We start from the raw sequence: 11,306 nt of genomic DNA, 5'->3' as shown, positions 1-11,306 counted from the left end.
TCCGACGCCCCTCCCCCAAGTCCCTCCTCCCTACCTTTTATCTTAGCCTGCTGGACAAACTTTCCTCATTCCTGAAGAAGGGCTTATGCCCGAAACGTCGATTCTCCTGTTCCCTGGATGCTGCCTGACCTGCTGCGCTTTTCCAGCAACACATTTTCAGCACATAGGTGAGACAACCATGTTTATTGCCTGTTTTTAAAATGACAAGAATGATCTAGTTACAAACAAAGAAGCCAGCAGAAAGCCATTGAACTAACTGCAGTCCACTGAGTAGCCAAAGTGATAAATATAGTAATGCCTTGAGAGTGGGGGAAAGACACTCCAAAAAATTGTTCCAATGTCAAGTTCCACCTGAGAATAAACCTCCTGGCAATTCCACAATAAGAAACCTTAGCTTTCTGAGATCCTTTGTTGTTCAAGTGCTTCACTTCAGCCAATGTACAAATTCATCCAAGAAACTACAGGTCTGCAATGAAAGGGAAACTAAGACAATTGCACATTGTGACCATACTGTTTCCTTTTTTGATCGGTATTTAAACTTACAGTACGTTTTGATTGAGTGATATAGGTTCTTAAACTGCTGGGCCAAGTGTGAAACAGCAAGAGTGTGATGGGCAATAAATGGTGTCCTAGTGCAGGACGCCTTGAATCTGTGAACGAATAAGAGATAAACAACTTTATTTTCAAACTTATATAAAAGCTTGATGTTGAAATCATTTAAATTGGAATGAACATTGTGAGAGCAAAAAACACATGCCTCATGCAAAACATGATTATCACAGGCAGTAAGGAAACATATAACTCTCTCTGTGACAAAAGCAACAGTCACATCAGAGATTCCTGAGGCACTCTTGTACATTTTCAACAAAGAGCTTGTTTATATCCACGCCGGAAATTCAACTGAACAGGAATTGGGTATGAGGAGGTATATTCATGTGTAATAAATGTTTATTTATACAATTGCGAATGAATCTTTAATCGTGAGAAAGCATTACTCTTCTGTCAGTATTTAATCTTCAGAAAGAGAAATCCAAATTTTAGTCTTTGAAGTTGAGAACTGGAATCCAGATGTATCACCGAAATTATGATAGAATGAATTTTAAAAGATACTTGCTGTCTTGTATGGATTTTTCTGCACCATAACTTTTGCCTGGTTTGCCAAGTCAGAATGTAATACCCTGCCATGCTGAAAGAATCTATTTCTCTGCAGAGCAAGTAAAACTTCCTGATTTAATAGGTGAGTGCTGCTACCTACTGTTTGCCCTGCGTTTGGCATGCTATTCTTTTTCCCTCCCTATTGGTGTGTGTGTGTGTGTGTGTACAACTGCAAATATACCAGTGAATGGTTTTTCAAAAAATTTAGATAATTTGTAGACTGTTGCATGAGGATCTAAATTTTTCAAAACTCACAGGCAACGTTCCTTTTTGTGCTATCTGATGCAGGGTTATAAAACCTGTTTTATATGTCTATAGTTTTGATTCACGTGGCATGTAGAAAAAGAATCATCTGCTTGTAAGTATTTTCCTCTGAAGGATTTGTTTCTCTTTGTCAGAAGATGCACAAATTAAAACAAAACAAATAGACTGGGATTTGAAAATGTGTCAAGTTTTAAAGTCAGTGTGTGCCAAAAATGCCTAAATTTCTTTAATTGCAAATCAAACAACTGTACGGAAGTAAACTTTTGTGCATTCTAAGAGTTTTAAGGTATAAAATTCCTTTAATTTAAATATCTGGGCTTGTTAATTTGTAACAATCAAATCATCAATTGGGCAGCGCAGTGGCTCAGTGGTTAGCACTGCTGCTTCACAGCACTAGGAAGCCAGGTTCAATTCCCACCTCAGGCGACTGTCTGTGTGGAGTTCACATTCGCTCTGTGTCTGTGTGCCAATGATCCGGTTTCCTTCCACAATCCAAAGATGTGCAGGTTAGGCGAATTTGCCCATGCTAAATTGCCCATAGTGTTCAGGAATATGTAGTCTGGGCATATTGGTTAGGGGTAAATGTAGAGTGATGGATGCAGGGATTAGATCTGGGTGGGTTGCTCTTCAGAGGGTCAATGTGGATTTCCACACTCTGGGGATTCTATGATTCTTCAAAATTATGCCTGACAGATGCACAATGGCAGTTGATGCCAAATCAATTGTTGGTTTTAAACCTGAGAGTTGTTTTTATTCAGTAAAAGTATTAAGCAATATGAGCTAGGCTCGGTGATCAACTGTGATATTGCATGGTGTAACAGGCTTGAGGGGCTGAATGGCTTCCTTCTTTTCTATGATCTTATGTCTTAAGAAGGTATGAATAATCAGTATTTATGAATCATGTAGAATTTATTAAGCGTGGCTTTCCCTGTGCGCTGCTAATGTGGACAATGCCTTCTAGTTCCGTCTCTGAAGTACTCTTGAAGTGTATAGTAGAACAACTTCACAATGAACACAATGGTGAATCACTGTCAAAGAAGACTGCTTTTCCCCCTAATTAGGAAATGTTATGAACGAACAATGTCATATCCCCAATCAATTATATAAACTATTGCAGGCAATTAACGTAAAACATGTTTATCTATTCACACAGATACTGAGGTGATCAAAACCAAATGTTAACAATAATTTCAGCAAAATATCTGTTAAAAAATATCTTTATAAAATGTAGGTGCTCTGACAGACAGATAGGATTAATGGAACAAAGCAGCTAGTGAGCAAAAGGTTTGTTATAAAAGGTAATGATTGTGAATGAGTTGATGTTATTGTTACATTGAGCTCAAACCATTCTGTTGTTGTCACATGTAATCTGTAGGTAGAGACAATAAGTTCCATAGCAATCTTTGCAGGAAGCAGATAGGTTTTGTACATCTGCAGAAAGTCCTAGTAATCACGGACAAAAACAGAAACTGCTGGAAAAGTTCAGCAGGTCTGGCAGTATCTGTGGAGAAAAATCAGAGTTAATGATTCGGTTTGCCTGACACTTCCTTAACACAGTTCTGAGGAAAGGTCACTAATGCGAAATGTTAACTCTAATTTACTCTGATTTACAGCATCTGCAGTTCTTTTGGCTTTTAGTCCCAGTAATTAATATTGATGTATTTATAGTTATTGCTATTTTGTCATAAACAAATCTTGCTGACTGAGAGCAAGGGCCTCTTCTGTAAATGACTTCAGCGGTGTGGTCCCTATTACTGATTGAAATATAGGCCCGAGACAAGGCATTGGCATTGGCAGATTGGTTCCAGCCAGCAACCAACAATCCTTACTTTGAACCATGTACTGGCAAAAGTGGCAGATACATGAGGTGCCCAATAGTGGCAATTGGGGTCATACCATAAAATGCAAAGTTCTATTTGAAAGAAAAAGTGTAATTCTAAAGTAAGTTTTTTTTGTTTATTTCTTTAAAGCTGACAAAAAGAATTCAAACTACCTATAGATGATATTAAAACGAATGACTTTTAAATTTTTTTAAACAAAAATAAGAAAGACAGGCAATGCTTAAGCAAACCTTCTTTGAGCCATTGTGATCAACTAATATTAACATCAGATTCCAGACTGATATATGCACAAACTCTCAGCTTGGAAATTCACAAACTAATCTTCCCTTCTCATGATATAAATTGTTCTTCTGAACTGAAAACATTATTTTTTCTTAACTGATAGTAGATTCTGAGCTCAAATACTAGTGGCCCAACCATTTATTTCACATGATAAGACTCAGTATTGTAAATACTTCCTCAATTAACATCACAGGCTTTTCCTGTCAATTTTCCTGCTCCTCGGATGCTGCCTGACCTGCTGTGCTTTTCCAGCACCACTCTGATCTACATTCTGGTTTCCAGCATCTGCAGTCCTCACTTTTGCCTACCACAGGTATTCTGCTGAGCACTTAAATAACATGCATTTTTTTTGGAAATGGTGTCATTAGTTTACTGTTTCAAATGACTTTCTGAACTCTTTTTTAAAAAGTCTTCACAGAATTGAAACCACACATCCATTTACCTCAACTTTGAAATCCAAATTGCTAAATGATACTATATTCTGCATCTTTATGACACCAAACAATGATACTTAGAAAGTTGCTGTGACTGTTCTCAGCCTGTTTTTAATAACTTGGTTATCTTAATTACCACACAGAAATTCAAACTGGACTGAATAAGCAAAATCCAAAACTATACATCAAACCAATATAAAACACTGAAGAATTTAATATTAACATCAAAATCTTAGAAAGTAAATGTGCAATGAAGGACACTGTTATCTTTTAGCAATGTAATGCTGGAAGCTTTTCCTGGCAAATGTTCTTCTTTGTTAAAGCTGTTTACCTGTCAGGATATGGTTGTAATAAAGGCAATGGTCACATTTTGGTAGCTTTTGATTATGTACTGTTTAGCCTTTACCAGTGAATACATGGTTTAATCACATCAGGGACTTGCAGTTTGTTCCTGTCCTTGCCTGTAGTCTACAAACATATGTGTAAGTTCAGCAAAATTGCCAAATAGCAGCCAGAATGATTTGACTGATTGATTTTAACCCTTTCCCTAATCCTTGACTGTTCAGCTTGAAACCCTTGGCCTTTCTGTTTCCTGTTGATACCTTACAAGCCCCAGCCTCTTGTCCATGTTGAAACCATTCACTGTCTAGACCTTACTACTGTTCCTTCTTGCATCTCTCACCCCTTTTACTCAGTTTATGTTTTGATCCTTTCATTCCCCTCGCTCCCCTCTCCCAGTTATGAGCTCACCTTAAATAATGTTTCATTCCAGCAGCAGCGACAGAAGTAAGGCCGTAGAGTGGGATATAGAGTTGAGTTTCTTTTTAGTGTAAATGGCAGTGTGTTCACAAATAGTTGGACAGTCTTAAAACTGACCACAATGATAATTGCCCAAACCAAAAAAGTACATCTTTCCCTGGAAATTTCCACAGTGTTCTAATGGCCAATATTTTGAGCTGTTGGCATTGTATCTCCAGGAATTCCTGCAGTCTCCAACCAGAGATCCCTTGTGGAATCCCCAAGCGCTGTTCCCAAGATTTATATTGTTATTATACGACAAAACAAACAAATAAACATGGGCCGAGACACATTAAACAAAACTGATATTGTAACGTAACCTCTACTTTAATTAATAGTTTCAATTATGCTTGTCTTTGGCAAATGGAAAAGCATATCTGAATATTTTCATCGTGTATTGCATGCTCTGCAAGTCTAAGTGAGCATTAGAACAATAGCTGATTGGATAGATCTTTAAATGATCTTGAATAGTCATAAAGGGCCAAATAGCCACCATTGTGATGCATGATTCTATGATTCTGGAGGACTTTACTTTTATTTCAGTATTTCTACCCCTCATTATCATGGAAAAATACTCAGAAAATTCTGTAAATATCTAATATGGGTTAATGCCCCAAAGATGGTGCAGGAAATAATCGTCCGGATTAATTTAATGGATCCAGGGGAAATAATTGTGGGAATTTTTGTCACATAGTATTGACAGAATTCCACATTTGTGTTACATAGAACTTCATTTTAAGATGACTAAATTAAAGAGAAGAATAATCTCACCATTTCTGCAATCTAAAAATATCTATTGTTGGTTGACTCAGTGGGAAAATATACAGGCCTGAATCTTTGCAAAGCTATTGATGATGAGTAAAACAGAATTCGCATTTTGAATGGACTAAATCAGACAGGGTCTGTATCTGCATGGTTAAATCCAGAAGGGCGATCAGAGAAACCTCATATTTCCATCGGGAGCAATGTAGCAGACCTCATCAATAGTTGAAATGCTGAAATGAATAGACGTTGGGATACTTGCCTACCAATACCTTATCAAACATGCAAGAAAAAAGGTAGGGCTGGGATTTCGAGGAGTATATGGACTTTTAACAAAGTTTTCAGTGTTAATTATAGCAGTAATTTGATTTCTTTTTTTACTTTTTGTGTATGTTTCTTTTCTCTCTCAATGACATCTGTTTTTCCCAACCTTTATTTTGATTTCTGTACATGATTCAAATCAATTTAGATTTCCTACCTTATACTTCTTGGTTTTAACTCTGTGTAGCTCATTAACGAATCTCCAACCTGATTGGTTGAAAAGCTTTTTTTAAGCCAAGCTCATGAACACTATAGATCCCATGTAGAGGGCGCAGCATCCTCAATGTCACCCAACAAAAGTTAGATGGGTGTCAGCATCATGAACAGCCAGCACATCTGATTGCAACATCAAAGCCAATGCACAAAGATGTATTTTTCTGCATCGTTTTTCCTAACTGAAGTTCCCACATTTTGTGGATAGGTGTCACTGTTCTCTTTCATATTAACCATTTGATGCGAAAATTCATGGTCAGCAGAACGCTCGCTGCAGCACTCTCAAGGTCTTTCAATTCCCATAAAGGTTCCTTAAGCTGAAAGTTTAACTCTATTTTTCTTCCACATCTTTTTAGCATTTTCAGAGTTTTCAGTTTTTATTTCATTATTAGGGCTTGTCGTCTTCAAAGAGATCAGTGCACACCGCCTCCTGTTAACTCAAGGGTTGGGGTGAGCAAGTAACAGTTTCCATTTAGCACTTCTCTTGAAGTACTTTAGCCTTGCTCTTGTTCTCAATGTGAAACATCACCACAATTGAGAATGGAAATTTTCTTATTTACAAACATCGTTTTTTTTAAATGGGATCCATTCGTTGCATTACTAGTCTGATTTTTCACACTATTCGTGACCTGATGTGAAAGAAAAAGAGATCTGATGCATTGATTCCCCTTATTTCAAGTGCATTGGAATATATGAGTCGTGAAGTCTCTCAGCAATGACACAACAAGCTGTTGAAACCACATCTGGAACACTGTGAACTGTCTTGGTCCTCTTTTCTAAGGAAAGATATAATTTCATTGAGGGCAGAAGATTCACTGGGCTGATTTCCCCGAATGCAGCTATTAGCTTATGAGTAAAGGATAAATAGGTTTTGACTCTACTCATCGAAGTTTACAAGAATGAAAGGTAATCTGATTGAAACATGGAGGATCCTCCAGAACCTTACAGGGTAAATGCTGAGAGGATGTTTCCCCTCATGGGAAAGTCTAGAGTCAGAGAGCATAGTCTCAGAATAAAGACTGAAATGAGAAGGATTTTTTTTTCTCTTAGAGTATTGTGAGTCTTTTGGAACTCCTTGCCACAGAGATCTCTGGGAGCAGAGTCTTTGCATATTTAAGGGTGAGATGGATAGGCTTTTAATCAGTAAGGGAATCAAGAGTTACAGGGAAAACACAGGAAAGTGGACATGAGGAATGTCAGATCAACCACAATCCTCTTGAATGGTTGAGCAAGCTCAATGAACTGAATGGTCTACTGTTCCTATTTCTTATGGTACTATGGCTGTGGAGCCATTTAGCCCTAGCTACAAACAGACCTAGGGAATGCTAGAGAAACTTAGAAGGTTTGGCAGAGTCTGTTGAGAGAGAAACAGAGTTTCTTAACTTAACTGCGCCCTCTGCACAGATGCTGCCTGACCTGTGAGTTTCTCCAGCATTCTCATTCTTTGTGTCAGCTTTCCAGCTTCTACAGCATTTTGCTTTTATACAGCTCCAGCTACAAATTGTAATTGTTTGTGACGAGTTTGTAACTGTAATATAAAGGAAATCCAGGTATAGCTACTGGGCACATACAAAAGCAGCTATGTCAGAGTAATGTGAGATTAAATGGAACTGGAGCCTGAGTCTATAAAGCTTTAGGTAAGATTCCATCTACTAAAATCTTTTGTATATAGTTATGCTCAAAAAACCTGTTGGTATTCACTCACAAAAGTGTAATTTCCACTTGATGCCATGATGTGGCTTACACAGGAAAAAATCAGTCAGTTACAATAAGTGAAGTATAACAGAAGTTAGAATATTCTGTACTTGTCCCGTGTGCTCCAGTACAGAAGCACAGGAGTACAGTGAAATGTTTTAACAATGGCTGCCTCTAATGGCGCCATCCTAGGTACAAGTACATAGGTACAAATCTTGGATACAAAACAGGAAAAATAGTAACATTACTTACAGTTTGTAAAAAAAAAGCTAGAAATAAGAGTCATAACATTGTTTAGGATTACAGTCCGGTAAATAATTTCAAATAGACATTACACTGCAGCAGCATAGCAGCAGCTCAGTGAACACGTGGTCTGACCACCTGTGCCAGGCCCCCCAGTCCAACACATGTCCCGCTCTGCTCCAAGCCTCTAGTCCACTCTGCATCTGCACTCAGCTGCACCAAAGTAAATTGCGCTGCTCCGGGACTCCCTACCCCTTGTGCTGCTCCGGTATTAATTTTCCCCTCGCGCTGCTTCAGGACTCATTTTCCCCTCACTGTTGTGAGATATTGTGTTTTAGGTTATCTTTACTAACTCACTATATTCATTAATATCGGGTTCCTGTTCATTCATTCAAAACCTTTTACTAACCCTTTGTTCACTATAACACGGTTTCATTCATTCGTTCACAAAACCGTGTTTTGTAGTATATTTTACTATTACAATACAGACTAAAATTAAAACACTGCTTTCAACCCATTCACTTTAAACACTTATTAGGCCTATTTCTACATCAAAAGCTACCTCTAAATAGGTGTCAATATCGTTAACGATACCATCCCCATCAGGTTTCCACGAAACGCTATAATATTAAACAGCCTTTACCAACCATCTCTCCGACCTGAATAGATTACAGAACGCCAAACAATTTCTCCAATTAGTATAAACTTGTTAAACACCTTATAACTGGGCTAAAAATTACACAACACCAGGTTATAGTCCAACAGGTTTAATTGGAAGCACACTAGCTTTCGGAGCGACGCTCCTTCATCAGGTGATTGTCGAGGGCTCGATCGTAACACAGAATTTATAGCAAAAATTTGCAGTGTGATGTAACTGAAATTATACATTGAAGAATTGATTGTCTGTTAAGCCTTTCATCTGTTAGAATACAGTGATAGTTTCACTTCTTTAATGTGTAAATCACAAAACCCTTTTTTTAAAAAGAAACATATCTATTTCTTTCTTGTATCTGTTGGTTGAATCTCCCTCCTTTCTGCCTTACTTTCTATTCATCCATTAGATAAGGGTGTCACTGTCTAGGCCATTATTTATTACTCATCCTTAGTTGCCCAGAGAACAGTTAAGAGTCAACCGCATTACTGCAGTCGCATGTAGTCCAGATCAGATAAGGACGGCAGTTTCTTTCATTAGTGAGCCAGTGCGATTTTGTTTTTTTTAATAAATTTTATTTTTGTTTCCTCCCTTTTTTTTCCCCCCCCAATAATCAGCAATAGTGTCATGGCCATCGCCGAACCTATTTCCAGATTTTTATTGAAATTCAAACTCTACCATCTATTATGGTGGGATTCCAACCCAGAGCCCCAAGGCATTACCAGGTTCTCTTGGATTAATACTGGAAATGTGTTGCTGGAAAAGCGCAGCAGGTCAGGCAGCATCCAGGGAACAGGAGAATCGACGTTTTGGGCATAAGCCCTTCTTCAGGAAGGGCTCTTGGATTAATAGTCCAGTGGTACTACCACTAGGCCACTGCCTTCACCTTCCCCCTCCTTAAGTAGAGCTCCTGGAGGCAAGAAAGCTAAGAGATCAGCAATAGATATTTTACCCATAAACAAATTATATTCCTATATAAAATGTATATACCTATATAATTGACATATTGAATCATTAGGTGGTTGTTTGTGACCAGAGCAGATTTTTCGGTGTTGTAGACCTCATTGACTCTGAAGCATAAATGCTTCCAGTTCCTCTTTTGTTGCTGCTTTGATATGGTCCTTAAATATCTCTCTGACCTTATTTTTTTTCATTTTCCCTTGTTTTATTTGTTTCATCGCATTTTATGTCAGACTCTTGATCCCATCCATTGATGCTACTGTTATACATAAATCCCTGATTTCCCCTGTTTTATATCCAATCCTGATCCTACTATCTGAATCCTACTCTGCTCCTGTTAAGACCATAAGAAATAGGAACGAGATTACACGATTTGGCCTCCTTGAGCCTGCTTCACCATTCAGTTGGATCACGCTAATCCAACTACCTCATGTCTACTTTCCTGCCTTTTCCCTGTAACTTGATTCCCCTACTGTCAAGAATTTATCTATCTCAGCCTTAAATGCACACAAAGAATTCCAAAGACACTCCACCTTCTGAGAGAAGAAGTTGTTCCTCATCTCAGTCTTATTTTTATGTTCCTTTATCCTGGACTATGCCCTCTGGTACTCGACTCTCCCATGTGGGGAAACGTTCTCTCAGCATTTACCCTGTCAAGCCCATTAAGAATCTGTGATGTTGTGATGAGATCACCTCTCATTCTTGTAACCTGCAGTGAGTAGAATCCCAATCTGTTTAATCTTTGCTCATAAAACAAGCCCCCCATACCAAGAATCATTCTAGTGAAAATTCTCTAAACTGCATCCAATGAAATGATATATTTCCTTAAATAAGGGAACCAAAACTGTTCACAGTATTCCACGTGTTCTTACCAGCACCTTGTACAGTTGCAGTGAGACTTCCCTATTCTTAAACTCCAATCCCTTTGAAATGAGAGCCAACATGCCATTAGTTTTCCTGATTACACATTGCACTTGTGTGCTAGCTTTGAGTTTTATGCACAAATATCTCCAAATCCCTCTTTGTCAATCTGCTTTCTGCAGTTAGTCTCTTTAAACAATATTCTGTTCTTTGTTCTCCCTTCCAAAATGAACAATTTCACATTTTACCACATTTGCCAATGTTTTTCTCCCTTAATTAATCTATCATTATATCTTTTTAAACTGCTGGTAACCCTCTCACAACCCGTTTTTCCACCTTTTTTTGTCATCTGCAAATGTGGCTACAGAACATTCACTTCCAAGTCATTAGTGCATATTGCACACCATAGTGGTCCCAGCATTGAGCCTTGTGGAAACCCCACTGGTCACAGATTCCAACCCGAAAAAGAACCCCTTTTCCCAATTGCTGCTTACTTCCCATTAGCCTAATCTATAATGATGTCAATATAATACCGTCAACACCATGGACTCTTATTCTATGACCTGACATTTTATGAGGTACCTTGTCAATGCCTTCTGGAGGTCAAAATACAACACATCTACTGGATCCACTCTATTGAGACTTCCTCAAAAAGCTCTAATAAATTAGTCAGACATGATTTCCCTTCCATGAAGCCCATGCTAACTTGTTTGATTAGATTATGATTTTCCAACTGTTCTGCCATGCCTTACTTAATAACTGTTTCCCATAAATTTCCAACAATGAATGTTAGGCTACTTGGCCGATAGTTACTTGTTTTTTTTT

At 38.1% G+C, this 11,306-nt stretch overlaps 1 long non-coding RNA gene across 1 annotated transcript in view; it reads right to left on the bottom strand.

Annotated features, from left to right (window-relative positions):
• Positions 1-572: 572 nt before the first annotated feature.
• Positions 573-11,306, bottom strand: part of LOC122551120 — a 78,724-nt gene continuing 67,990 nt past the window's right edge. The window contains exon 3 of the long non-coding RNA XR_006312011.1: positions 573-650. This is a non-coding gene — a long non-coding RNA (uncharacterized LOC122551120). The remainder of the gene's footprint in view (positions 651-11,306) is intronic.

This window comes from Chiloscyllium plagiosum, chromosome 6 (assembly GCF_004010195.1).
Source record: "Chiloscyllium plagiosum isolate BGI_BamShark_2017 chromosome 6, ASM401019v2, whole genome shotgun sequence".
NCBI classification, from domain to species: Eukaryota; Metazoa; Chordata; class Chondrichthyes; order Orectolobiformes; family Hemiscylliidae; genus Chiloscyllium; species Chiloscyllium plagiosum.
This window is presented reverse-complemented; position numbering and strand designations above follow the sequence as displayed.